We start from the raw sequence: 14,570 nt of genomic DNA, 5'->3' as shown, positions 1-14,570 counted from the left end.
GGAATGATTGACGGCTGGGAGGCGGTTGAGTCCGGGGGAGAAAACATACCCCCCGGACATAATACAGGTATGGCGCAACATTTATAAAACTTAATATTTCAGCGTTAGGAGGGAGCACAAACAGAAGAGCAACCTTCACAGAATGCAGCCTTAGTGCTGCAGAAGGTGGCTCTTTTACTTAAAAACGCCCGGGGGGGTGAGAGGTTCCCTTCCAATGCTGCTGTCAGCATTTGACAGCGGCATTTAACTAGTTAATAGCGGCGGGTGGATCGTGATTCCACCCGCTGCTATTGTGGGCACATGTCAGCTGTACAAAACAGCTGACATGTCGCGGCTTTGATGTGGGCTCACAGCCGTAGCCCGCATCAAAGCGGGGGTTCTGACCTTGGACATACTATCCGAGGTCAGAAAGGGGTTAAGGGCCACTGAACAGGAGCCCTGTGAATCGTCATTAAGGACCCTTCAAATAGCCAGTCATTAAGGCCCCTTCATCCCTGGTTAAAAAGCTTGATTCGTTTTAACTTGCAGTACCATGCCCGACCTCACGGCTTGCTGTTTGCACGTTGTGTAGTATAATAATGAAAAGTGCTCCAACTAGTGGAGAAAATAATTTAGGAATTTTCCATTTTGTGATCCGTAAAGCAAATAACCCTTATTTCTCATTGAGTATACCAAATATCGTTTGTTTTCTTTAAGATTTTACTGTCTGGTTTTGAGAAAGTCTCCGGCAAAAAAAAAATAACTGGTCCCTAAGACAACAGTGGACAAGGAACCAGACATTACTGAAGGTGCTGTCTCCTCTTCATAGATGGGATGATAAGCGCTAATAGTTTACATGCTACACGGATGGAATTTTCCGCCATTGTTGCTAGATTACAACATGTGTTAGATTTTTTCTGCAGGTTTTGACTCATGCTTTAAAAATACTTTGCCATAGGTTAATGAATAATACATGTCCCACTGGTATAGTTAGTGGTGGAAATATGACGCATGGGGCTTCACAAAGTTATGCTGCTTTTTAAAACTCGGGCTTCTACATTTTTTATTGATCATTTGCAGCACAGTAAGATCAATGACCTACATAGGGGCAGACAGTGACTATAAAGGGCTCCTATTCGGCCGAACCGGCAGCAGATGTGTTGTGTCCACCTAAAGACAATATCTAAACCATAAGGGCACTTTCAGAAAACTTTTGACGTTTTTATATTACTCACCTGTCCCTGGTCTTGAGCATATCAAGTTATCATGGTAATCTGATATATATGTCCAATAATTGCTCTTTTTTATGTCTGCTCAGGTGGCAGCAGACCACCTGAGTATTTAGGTAGCTCTGCAACTTGCTTCAAGTAAGTCTCCTCATATTGCCAGCTCTGTTGTTCTGCTGGGTTCTGCTGCATTGCTTCAAGTGAATCCGGTGATATACCCTGCTCCTATGTTCCACTTGGCTCTGCTACATTGTTTCATGGTTCCATCCAACGTATCCAGCTCTGTTGTTCCATGCTGATCCATGGCATCATCCAGCATGATAAATTCTACTGTTCCGCATTGTTCTACGTTGCCATCCAGCATTGTCTGCTGCTCGACATTGCATTGTGGTGCTAGACAGCATATCTAGCCCTACTCTTCCATGCTGTTCCAATTTGCCATATCCGATTCTGCTGTTCTGTGCTGCTCCAAGGCGCCATCCAACATATTCAGCCTTGTTGTTTTATGCTGTTCCAAGGTGCTGTCCAGCATGTCAAGTGAATCATACCCTGCTCTGCTGTTCCAATTGGCTCTGCTATATTTTTCATGGTGCCATCCAACACATCCGGTTCTGCTGTTCTACGGTACCATCTGATAGTTTTGATTTACTTTTCCACTCCACCGCACTACTCCTAAGAGCCTTTCGACTTACTCAACTCTTGCCCATCTCGGAGTCTCCATGGTTTATCTACTGAACCAGAACTGCCAGGGCCGTCATAGAGACCAGTGTGGGTCCAGCTGCGTAGATCCACACCAAGTGATTCAGAACCACTCAACCAACTGCTGTTCTCCTCCAAGACTTACGAAGAGTTCAGCCAAAAATCTATCATTCCATCTTCAGTCTCAGAGATACATTCGGCTGAACACTTCTGTGTCTTAGTCTAGGTGATCGGTGGGGATCTCAGCACCTGGACCCCTCTGATACAAATTTCTTACGTTGACATGTCAAAAGATTTCCTCCATACTTTGCTTACAAGGGCTCCATATACAGTAGATTGTCTTGGATACTTAAGCTAATTGTTTTTTCGTGTTCGTTTGATGATACGCCAACATTCTGTGTCAAATCTGCGTGTCCACATAATTGCCACCTTTGTACTTTATTCTTTAGGTGCTCTAAAACGTTGGTAATATTCCAAAATGTTTCAAATCAGGGGAAAAGACGTTCATCCTATATGGATGACGCCGTGTCCTTTTCTAGTGCTACTGAAATACTAAAGACCTTCGGACTGCTACTCCGCAATGCATCCTGCTTCACAAAACTGTTTTCTAAAGGATATAGTCTGAATACAACAATTGAGCCCGTTACACGCTTATTGTTTCCAGCTACGTCTTTCACCAAAATATGTTTCTAAGGCTACGTTCACATTTTGTGTTGTGCGGGGCTGTGTCGGCGACGCAACGCACAACGCAAACAAGAACGCATGCAAAACGCATAGTTTTGCGACGCATGCGTCCTTTTTTTGCCGGATTTTGGACGCAAAAAAAATGCATCTTGCTGCATCCTCTGTGCCCTAACGTTTGTGGCACAAAAGACGCATGCATCGCAAAACGCATGCAATATAACACTGCCAAAATATGTATATAATACTGCCAAAATGTGCATATAATACTGCCAAAATGCGTATGTAATACTGCTAAAATTCCCATACAATTCTGCCAAAATAGGTATATAAAACTGCCAAAATGTCCATATAATACTGCCAAAATATGAATATAATAGTGCAAAATAGTGCATGTATTGCTGCCAAAATGTGCATATAATACTGCCAAAATGGGTATATAATACTGCCAAAATGTCCATATAATACTGCCAAAATGGGTATATAATACTGCCAAAATGTCCATATAATACTGCCAAAATATGAATGTAATAGTGCAAAATAGTGCATATAATGCTGCCAAGATGTGCATATAATACTGCCAAAATTTGTATATAATACTGCCAAAATGTGCATATACTACCGCCAACATATGTATATAATACTGCCTAAATTTGTATCTAATACTGCCAAAATGTGCATATAATACCGCCAACATTTGTATATAATACTGCCTAAATTTGTATCTAATACTGCCAAACTGTGCATATAATACTTCCAAAATGTGCATATAATACTGTCAAAATGTGTATATAACGCTGCCAAATAATGCCTATATAATACTGCCATGCTCATCCTAATGATTATGCTTTATATTTCCAACAGATTACTGGCACTCAATGCCCCCCAAACTACAAGTCTTTTGACCCATAAGGGAGCCTTGGAAAATGTTCTAGTATGTCATCCTTTAGCCTTACGTATATCAGTAATAATGATAACCCCAATGGACATAGAAACAACAGACTTACTTTCCCCTTTTGTAAGTTCGGCCTTCAGTCAAAGCAGCAACATGTCCAAAAACCTGCACAACACTGCACCGTCTCCTTTTATCTGGTGCCTCCAATAGCCGGAGGGAGTTACAGAATCGGGGAAACTGGAATTTCAGGTGTTATTAGCTGCATCACTGCCAGCTGACATTCTGATCCATATCATATGAAGCCAAAACAAAGGTGAAAAACCAAGAGCGGAAAAATAGAGATAAAAAAGTGAGAAAAATATCATCAGGGAAATTAGAGAAAAATGAGAAATACTTTTTGTAAAATGAGTTTCCCACAGGAATACATTGACGATGCCCCTGGAGTTATGGTAATGCCACAATCTTACTATGAATCGTGGTCAACTCTGTGGCACTGTGTATTTCAGGCTAACACATTGTGCCACACTAATACACTGTAAAAAACAACAAGGACGTGTTCAACTAACAAATAGTGACAAGTAAACCAGAACTTCAAAGTTCGGCGTTAGTACCGGACAGTTAGTGTCCGATGATAAACTCCGAAGATGGACTTCACCAGGAAGACTGTTGCAATGTTCGGAGTTCTGGAGGAAGTTTGGGAGAGGAGAGAAAGAGAGAGAATTTTACAGTTCAAGAGTTTGGATCCTCACTGTTTTACATAGGTTTCGGGGTCTGGTCCAAGTTTGGCGGCATAAATTTCATGTCGGGAGCCAGAAGAGAGAAGAAGAGAAGAAGTAAATCTAAAATGGAGCTTTTTGCTCTTCTCTTGTGCCATTCTGCTGGAAGAAGTAAGGGATCTTAAGATTTCTCCCACATACCTTATATACCTTATATACCTTTTACCACTGCACTGACCAATGAAAGAGGGATTTCGGCTCTTGTTGGCACCACCCATGAGGAGTGATGATTACTTGTGTTGTAGCTCTTCCCTGAAGGAGCTGTAGTAAACACCAGAACGGGTCTCTTAGCTCAGTCAAGATAGTATAGTGACTTAATTGTAAGCTTGGAGCAAGATAAGCTCTTCCTAAGCTACAGCAAAATGAATCCATCGTTCCTTGACCCTCACAGGACCTTCTGCCCTGGAGGTTTCAGGCAGTATAACGGGGGCGTTTATTCTTTTGAAAAGGGTTTACTATACTTTGCATCCTTATGCACTTTTTTTTTAGAAGCACTTGGGTAGAGAAAGTCATGGTCACGTGGTAAAATAGTCACTTTGTTTAATTCTTCAGTTTTATACCCTGAAAGTGTTGTAATGATAAGTCGAAGAAAACATTGATTGTAAATTAGATAGGACTCTACAGTCATTCTCAAACTGATCGCACCACTGTTTCCCCTATACTTGACACACTGAACAACACTATCAGAAAATGTAAAAAAAAACAAAAACAAATATCAGGTAAAGAAAACATCTACGTGGGAAAAGATCACTGAGTTGTAGAATATTTATTGGTCATGAATTATTTGTGCGCTAATGTTCAAACGTGGCAAAAAATGGATTCTGGCACATTTAGGAGGGCTGCATTGCCGGAATGAAGAGCCTTGGGATTCCAAAACAGTTTTTATTAATTTCAATACGTTTCGTTGCCAGACAAGTGCCTTTTTCAAGGTCTAAAAACAATTGACTATAAAAACCAAGAATACTATAGAATAATATTAATTGCCCAAACACATGAAGTAGATGTGAATGAATGTTCATGTTACTTACTTAAGGACTCGTCTTATGGCTGCTACTGATTGGGCGGGCAGTAATATCCCGGGGTTAAAGTCGAATTGAAATCTTTCTAGTGACTATCTGTAGTAAGGAAATCTACCGATGTCTCATACAAGTTGCCATGCTCTGGCCAGTAGTGCGGCAGACAAGCATGGAATAAAGACAAGAAACCAAAGAGTTCCGAAACACATTGGTGAAGCGTTGAACTTCGCCTACGCATTTTGGAACTGTTCAGATTCCTTCGTCGAGGAGTATAGAGACTTTGGAAAGATCCCTTTCTCATCTCAGTCAAGAGACTGGATGAAGATAAGCTCTCACTAAGCTCCTCCGAAAGTTTTGGGCATTGTGGGGTCATTTATGTTTTTGGAAAGAGTTTACTATACTCTGCATCCTTGTGCACTTTTTTGGAAGCACTTGGGTAGAGAAATCAAATACTCAAGGGAATTCTTATGAAATAGCGGAGCTTCTTAGGACACTCATCTTTTAAATCAGCTAAAATATAAAATGAGCATCACGAGTCAAAGAAAGGAAGAGAAGTCCCAAGAAATTCTTTAAATCTAAAAGCAACCCGAAGTCAATGGAGAGTTGATCACCGAGGATCAAGAGAATGCAGCATTACTAAACAGGCTCTTTAAATCTGCATATACTAAAGAAGAGAGAGCGGGGGATGTACTTGATTCCAGTTCAACTAATATGCCAGCAAAGATACTCTTCCGTAGATATGAAAGTTAGATAAAATCAATGTGAACAAAGCCCTTAGCTCAGATGCTTTGCATCCCAGCGTTCTTAAGGAACTTGGCTGAGTTATTGCTGTGCCCCGTACATAGTCTTTAGGGGAACTGGCACAAACCTGATGTGGTGCCAGTTTTTAAAAAGGGCTCTAGGTAATAAGAGATAAGTAAAATTAACAAGCATTGTGGTGGAAATGCTCAAAGGGCTTGTAATGGTTTATATACAGAAGTATATTTTTATAAGGATGGAAGTTGTCAAACCTGATTAGTTTGTTTTTCTATAGAAGGGAGTAGAACCTGGACAAAAGGCAGCTAACGGGTAAATAAAGGTCTTTAGCATTAGAAAGTAAGTGTGATGTAGTGACCCGTGTGGCATCTAGGGGGCGCTGTGTGTGCTCCTCGGGATATGCATGGAGGCGTATCTGTTGTTGTAATGGTGGTGAAACAGTGACTGGCAGAATGGTAAGTGGCCGATATGTGTCGCAGAGGAAGTCTGCGTGGTAAGTCTGATGTAATGTTGTTGTTCTGGGACCTGTAGTCCCACAAGTGTTTGTTATAGTTGTGAAGGGAGACTCACTAGGCTAGTTATGAGAGATGGGCGGGTCAAACTAGCCACACACACACTCCCACCTGTGGGAGTGGTTACAGCTTCATAATGTGATCAGGGTATGGGTCACATGGTCGCTGAGTGTGGACCTGAATGGTCTATGCTGGAAGGTCCTGGAGAGCCTTTGTGTTGGGAGTGTCATCTCCCTGAAGAGCACATGGTGGGGCTTTGTACCTGGTAGCCTGGGATGTTGGACAGATGTCCTGAATAGCACCCCGTCAGGTCACATGCCTGTGTGTTGGAGGGTCCCATGTGGGATGGACATCCTGAATAGCGCACTGAGTAACCTGTGTTGGAAGTCCTGGGAGTAGGCTTCCTGAAGGGCACAACCTGTGTTGGATCTCCTGGGATTAAGAATCCTGAAGAGCACATGCCAGTGTGTTGGACGGTCCCATGTGGGATAGACATCATGAATAGCGCACAGTAAGACTATGGTCCTGGACAGTCTGTGTTGGAAGCTCCTGTGAGTGGAGTCTTCCTGGAGCACCTGAGAGGCTGTGGACCTGGATGGTCTGTGTTGGGGAAGCTACCGTACTTCGGTGGTTCTGGACTGACTGATGTGTGCCGGCCAGGCAAGTTGGTGAACCCCGTAAGGCAGTTTCCCCAGGAGAGAGGACTGACAAGGAGTCAGCAGGTGGAGCAGGAGCTCCCATAAGGTACCATTGACTGTTGGTGCTTGTGATAATCTATGAACTGTGTGGTCTTCCACGGTAACCGTACAAAGTGAGGTTCAGCGTGTTTAGAGACCGCAACCAAATGTCATGTGCGCTATATGATTAGGGACATTTATGAACTGTTCGATACCCATGGTAACTGGACGGAGTGAGAGGTCCAGCATGTTTAATGTTCGTGAGATAAAGCCGAAATATGAAGCGTCTAAGATAAAGCTGCAACTTAATGCCACCAGTTGGTGCCTATTGTGATCCATGAAGTGTAATGAACTGTGCATAACCCGGTTTATGATGCCATAATAAACAGTATAGACTGTGTGAAAACGTGCCTGTGTGCTTGAATCCTGTGCCAAGCGAGTGTCCCCCAAGACATGTGGTAAGCACAATCTTACATAAGGTTGTAATTGAATTGGAAACTGTCTCATAGAGCAACTGCAACCCAAGAGTTGTGGTAAATGACGGCTACTCTCAATGTCCTCCGGTAATAAGTGGTGACCTCGAGGTGTGGCTACTCTCAATGGCCTCCAGTTATAAGTATTTACTCCGAGGTGTGGCTACTCTCACTGGCCTCTGATTATAAGTAGTGACCCCAAGGTGTGGCTACTCTCAATGGCCTCCGGTTATAAGTAGTGACCTCGAGGTGTGGCTACTCTCAATGGTCTCCGGTTATAAGTAGTGACCTCGAGGTGTGGCTACTCTCAATGGCCTCCCATTATAAGTAGTGACCTCGAGGTGTGGTTACTCTCAATGGCCTCCGATTATAAGTAGTGACCTCGAGATGTGGCTTCTCTCAATGGCCTCTGGTTATAAGTAGTGACCTCGAGATGTGGCTACTCTCAATGGCCTCTGGTTATAAGTAGTGACCTCGAGGTGTGGCTACTCTCAATGGTCTCCGATTATAAGTAGTGACCTCGAGATGTGGCTTCTCTCAATGGCCTCCGGTTATAAGTAGTGACCTCGAGATGTGGCTACTCTCAATGGCCTCTGATTATAAGTAGTGACCCCGAGGTGTGGCTACTCTCAATGGCCTCTGATTATAAGTTGTGACCTCGAGGTGTGGCTACTCTCACTGGTCTCCGGTTATAAGTAGTGACCTCGAGGTGTGGCTACTCTCAATGGTCTCCGGTTATAAGTAGTGACCCCGAGGTGTGGCTACTCTCAATGGCCTCCGGTTATAAGTAGTGACCTCGAGGTGTGGCTACTCTCAATGGTCTCCGGTTATAAGTAGTGACCTCGAGGTGTGGCTACTCTCACTGGTCTCCGGTTATAAGTTGTGACCCCGAGGTGTGGCTACTCTCAATGGCCTCTGATTATAAGTTGTGACCTCGAGGTGTGGCTACTCTCAATGGCCTCTGGTTATAAGTAGTTACCCCGAGGTGTGGCTACTCTCACTGGTCTCCGGTTCTAAATAGTGACCTCGAGGTGTGGGTACTCTCACTGGTCTCCGGTTATAAGTTGTGACCTCGAGGTGTGGGTACTCTCACTGGTCTCCGGTTATAAGTAGTGACCTCGAGGTGTGGCTACTCTCACTGGTCTCCGGTTATAAGTAGTGACCTCGAGGTGTGGGTACTCTCAATGGTCTCCGGATATAAGTAGTGACCTCGAGGTGTGGCTACTCTCAATGGTCTTCGGTTATAAGTAGTGACCCCGAGGTGTGGCTACTCTCAATGGTCTCCGGTTATAAGTAGTGCCCTCGAGGTGTGGCTACTCTCAATGGCCTCTGATTATAAGTAGTGACCCCGAGGTGTGGGTACTCTCAATGGTCTCCGGTTATAAGTGGTGACCTCGAGGTGTGGCTACTCTCAATGGCCTCTGATTATAAGTAGTGACCCCGAGGTGTGGCTACTCTCAATGGTCTCCGGTTATAAGTAGTGCCCTCGAGGTGTGGCTACTCTCAATGGCCTCTGATTATAAGTAGTGACCCCGAGGTGTGGGTACTCTCAATGGTCTCCGGTTATAAGTGGTGACCTCGAGGTGTGGCTACTCTCAATGGCCTCTGATTATAAGTAGTGACCCCGAGGTGTGGCTACTCTCAATGGTCTCCAGTTATAAGTAGTGCCCTCGAGGTGTGGCTACTCTCAATGGCCTCTGATTATAAGTAGTGACCCCGAGGTGTGGGTACTCTCAATGGTCTCCGGTTATAAGTAGTGACCTCGAGGTGTGGCTACTCTCAATGGCCTCTGATTATAAGTAGTGACCCCGAGGTGTGGGTACTCTCACTGGTCTCCAGTTATAACTTGTGACCCCGAGGTGTGGCTACTCTCAATGGCCTCCAGTTATAAGTAGTGACCCCAAGGTTTAGTGTTGTGTGTTATTCAACATAGAAAAAGGGAATAATAATGTTTCTATTTTTGCAGATGACACAAACTATGTAATATAGTGCAGTTTCCGGAAGGCTGACTTGGACAAATTGAGTTTTCTGTATCCACTTGGCAGATGAGATTATGGAGAAATGTAACGTTATGCACCTGGGCAGTAATAACCTGAGTGCACCATGTGTTCTTGTGAGATTAAAACTAGAAGAGTCACTTGCCAGAAAGGATCTGGGTTTAATAATCTGGGATTGATGTCAGCCAAGGTGTTAGCAATAGAGAGGAGTCTATCAGTAAGTAAGAAAGACACGCACAGAAAAAAAAGTCCTTTAATTGAACAAAATACTCCAGGACAAATCCTCTCTTTTTCCCATTTATTAACCTAAAAATAAAAATTCAAAGTACCAGAGTCCTCGCCTGGCTGCAGATAATCCATAAGATCCCACAACGAAGCCCGAGTCTGCTACATCCAGTGAATGGAGCTCCGTTGAAAGGACGCAACTCCATGTACTGGAGCTGCAGCAACCGCCTGGTGTTGTGCTGCGCTCTGCCAGTGCCGGCTGCTAGGAACTGAGGTGACGTCAGTAAGGTTAGTTCAGTTCACAGAGCCCAGTTCTCATGAACTGAGATAACCTTATTGTTTTGAATTTCTGCATCTAATGTGATATGCCACTTCTGGTTCGACTGTGGGCTGGTATATTTAGGCTGGGAAGGGCCAATTAACCAAGGATCTTACCAGCCTGATAATATAAGCTCACAGCTGTCTGCTTTAGCCTGACTGGTTATAAAAAATAAGGGGACACCATGTCCCAGTAAGCTTCTCGGAAAAACGCTCCCAGGTGAGTTTTACGCAGCGTGAAAAAGAACAGTAGGCATGACAAATCTATTAATCCCATCTACTTTAATTGATCTGTAAAACACAGCATCCGGAATGCTAGTAATGGTGGAATTGCTGCTTTTTTCACCATTTCACTTCAATTTGAATTTTCTTCCTATATTTAAATAGGTAAATTGTGTAGTTTAAAACCATAACTGTGTGTAATAGAAGTGCAGGTTGTAAAGGTAAAGGAGGTGGCAGGTGAGGGTTGAAGGTGCTGATATGGCACCGTGGTGGCAATGGGATTTTTGTAGGTTGCAGGTTTTCTGAAGAGCGGGCATCTGAGGTTGTTTTGAAGGTAGAACCAAAAAACCCAATCACAAATAATCCAGAATCTCAGAAAAGTATATAAACCAAAACAAAAAACAGAGATCCCTAAAAAATAACTTTTAATAGTATCATTAAAAAGACTATATTTATCCAAGATTTTATAAAACAGTATTAAATGTACCTAGTGGACCCTAGACCAAACTACAATGAGTCCTACCTGGCAGTGGAGGTTGGCACCCTACTTTTCTGCGGTTGGCGCCCCCACTCCTCGATGACTAGCCCTTTAAAGCCCTATTAAAGACCTATAATAAGGAAAAGGCTAAATAGACCTGTTATCAACACCTAGACTAGTACCCTGCCTGCCAGTGGAGGTTGGCACCCTAATTTACTGCGGTAGGCGCCCCCACTCAACGGCGGCTAGCCCTAGGGTCCCTAATAATCCCTAAAAATCGGGATAGACAAAGAGATATTGTCCCACAAACACCACCGATACCCGTAGAAAAAAAGAAAAGAGAAAAAAGCAGAGAAAATAATATAATAAAGCCAAAAAAAATAAATAATCTCAAAAACAACAACAACAAAAAAAAAATATATCACTATATTCAATAGATGTAACATAGAGGGTAAGCCAAAACTGCTATGATGAAAGCAATATATTTCCTCCAAATAAATATCGATATAGGCCAGATACGGGTATACTGGGTGCAATAATGTAATGCAATAATGCAATAAAAGGACGATACAAAAGACAGCCTCTGGGAACACAGTCACCACTTAATAATAGAGTGGCGAAGGCTCATCAGATGATTATTAAGTGGTGACTGTGTTCCCAGAGGCTGTCTTTTGTATCGTCCTTTTGTCCACTCTTTGTCATTGTGGTGGCGCCATATTTATGGACACACACTACTTGTGATTTTATATTGAACATCTGATATATTATGTAGTGTCACAAAAGTGGATTTCATTTAAGTGCTGGGTTGTCTGTGGACATTAATATCATTGCACCCAGTATACCCGTATCTGGCCTATATCGATATTTATTTGGAGGAAATATATTGCTTTCATCATAGCAGTTTTGGCTTACCCTCTATGTTACATCTATTGAATATAGTGATATTTTTTTTTGTTGTTGTTGTTTTTGAGATTATTTATTTTTTTTGGCTTTATTATATTATTTTCTCTGCTTTTTTCTCTTTTCTTTTTTTCTACGGGTATCGGTGGTGTTTGTGGGACAATATCTCTTTGTCTATCCCGATTTTTAGGGATTATTAGGGACCCTAGGGCTAGCCGCCGTTGAGTGGGGGCGCCTACCGCAGTAAATTAGGGTGCCAACCTCCACTGGCAGGCAGGGTACTAGTCTAGGTGTTGATAACAGGTCTATTTAGCCTTTTCCTTATTATAGGTCTTTAATAGGGCTTTAAAGGGCTAGTCGTCGAGGAGTGGGGGCGCCAACCGCAGAAAAGTAGGGTGCCAACCTCCACTGCCAGGTAGGACTCATTGTAGTTTGGTCTAGGGTCCACTAGGTTCATTTAATACTGTTTTATAAAATCTTGGATAAATATAGTCTTTTTAATGATACTATTAAAAGTTATTTTTTAGGGATCTCTGTTTTTTGTTTTGGTTTATATATTGTTTTGAAGGTAGAAAAGAGACTGATTGGCAGGGATAGCAGCTCCAGAATAAAGGGGAAGCACGGGAGAAATCTTGGAAATGGTTGTGGGTAAAGGTACCTTCACACATAACGATATTGTTAACGATATCGTTGCTTTTTGTGACGTAGCAACGATATCGTTAATGAAATCGTTATGTGTGACAGAGACCAACGATCAGGCCCCTGCTGGGAGATCGTTGGTCGCTGAACAAAGTCCAGAACTTTATTTCGTCGCTGGACACCTGCTGACATCGCTGGATCGGCGTGTGTGACACCGATCTAGCGATGTCTTCACTGGTAACCAGGGTAAACATCGGGTAACTAAGCGCAGGGCCGCGCTTAGTAACCCGATGTTTACCCTGGTTACCATGCTAAAAGTAAAAAAAAACAAACACTACATACTTACCTACAGCCGTCTGTTCTCCAGCGCTGTGCTCTGCTCTCCTCCTGTACTGGCTGTGAGCGTCGGTCAGCCGGAAAGCAGAGCGGTGACGTCACCGCTCTGCTTTCCGGCCGCTGTGCTCACAGACAGTACAGGAGGAGAGCAGAGCACAGCGCTGGAGGACAGACGGCTGTAGGTAAGTATGTAGTGTTTTTTTTTTTTTACTTTAAGCATGGTAACCAGGGTAAACATCGGGTTACTAAGCGCAGCCCTGCGCTTAGTTACCCGATGTTTACCCTGGTTACCGACATCGTTGGTCGCTGGAGAGCGGTCTGTGTGACAGCTCTCCAGCGACCAAACAGCGACGCTGCAGCGATCCGGATCGTTGTCGGTATCGCTGCAGCGTCGCTTAATGTGAAGGGGCCTTAAGAGAAAAAAGACAGAATCTCAGACAAGTTAATCCGGTTATATAAGTTAAAGTCCAAATGTGAAAGTTTTGCCTGTAACTGGCTGGTAAAACGGAAACGAAACCTTGTAGCTCACACAAGAGAAAATCATTGTAGAGGGGACTCCGACATCGTTAATTAAAGGTAAGATAATGACAATAGGGGTCAAGGTTAATTGGACAGACGTAGTAATTATAACCTTTGGAAAGTGAGTGCTGCTCTGGTAAAAGAGTATAATTTATTTTATATTTTGATAGACTGGACTTTTATGAACGCAGCAATACCAGATATGGATGTTTTTTTTCTTCTAATTGTTGGCAAAGGGGGTGATTTGAACTTTTGTGTTTTGTGTTTTTTTTCATATTTTTTAAAACTTTTTTTTTACTTTTCACAGTATTTAATAGTCTCCTTAGGAGACTTGAAGCTGTGATCATCTGATCGATTGTACTGTACATAGCAGGGCATCAGAACTGATATATATATATATATATATATGCTGTGTATATATATACAATATATATATATATATATATATATATATATATATATACTGAAAATCTTGATTTCCTATGAATGCCGGCCTCGAGCTGGCATTCACAGGAGAATCATAATGACAGGCTTGGGGGTCTTCACAATCCATTGGCACCCCATGATCCTGTCACAGGCGCAACGATGGAAGCATGGAAGGACAAGAAGAAACGATCTAGCATGGAAGAACGCTCCCCTCTGTTGGCACTTGTGAAATGCTGCTGTCAGACACGACAGACACTGACAGCGAGATTTTTTTTTTATGGAACGGACAATGCTCTAATTCCACCTCCTTCTATCACCTCTGTTACCTTTTATTATTTTTGATGTCCCTCCTGATCTTCAAAGAACGCCTATAACTTTCTACATTGAGCGCCGCTGCCCTTTATCTGGGTGCTAGTACCTAGAGCTGAAGAGGTGAGGAGACGGAAGTAGGGTAAGTATGCAGATGTCTGCTCTGGAGGGTGTGGGATTGATTACAGTGTGTGATCTGATTTGATTTAGGGGGTCATTGTTGTGCAGGCCACTATTTATATGGGGCACTATATAGCACATTTTATTTTGGGCCCTTTCAAGGACACTGCATTATGGCACTTCACCTAGGGGACTATCCATATGGTGCTGTGCTCTGAGGGCATTTTTAGGGGAGAATTATGTGTAAGTTTCAATAATCCAGACCGCAAGCGACCCTGCTGTAAAGTTCAATAGCCAGCTTAGTATTTATGGTTTTGGTGTACTCATATAATAATAAACCATGAATACATATTCATTCATTATTTTCATATATTCATATCATTATTAAAAA

At 42.9% G+C, this 14,570-nt stretch overlaps 1 protein-coding gene across 3 annotated transcripts in view; it reads right to left on the bottom strand.

The window, feature by feature from the left end:
- The window catches only part of LOC138650839 (sushi, nidogen and EGF-like domain-containing protein 1), a 62,998-nt gene that overhangs the window by 22,385 nt on the left and 26,043 nt on the right, over positions 1-14,570 (bottom strand). Inside the window, exon 1 of one of the 3 annotated variants that reach the window (XM_069740682.1) lies at positions 3,593-3,657. The exons of the other annotated variants lie outside the window; for them this stretch is intronic. The gene's annotated coding sequence lies outside the window, so the exon portion shown is untranslated. Of the gene's footprint in view, positions 1-3,592; positions 3,658-14,570 lie in introns of those variants that run through there. 3 annotated transcript variants of the gene reach the window in all.

Source organism: Ranitomeya imitator, chromosome 10, assembly GCF_032444005.1.
Source record: "Ranitomeya imitator isolate aRanImi1 chromosome 10, aRanImi1.pri, whole genome shotgun sequence".
Lineage (NCBI taxonomy): Eukaryota > Metazoa > Chordata > Amphibia > Anura > Dendrobatidae > Ranitomeya > Ranitomeya imitator.
Note: the sequence above shows the minus strand (reverse complement) of the source record. Positions and strands in the feature narration are given on the sequence as shown.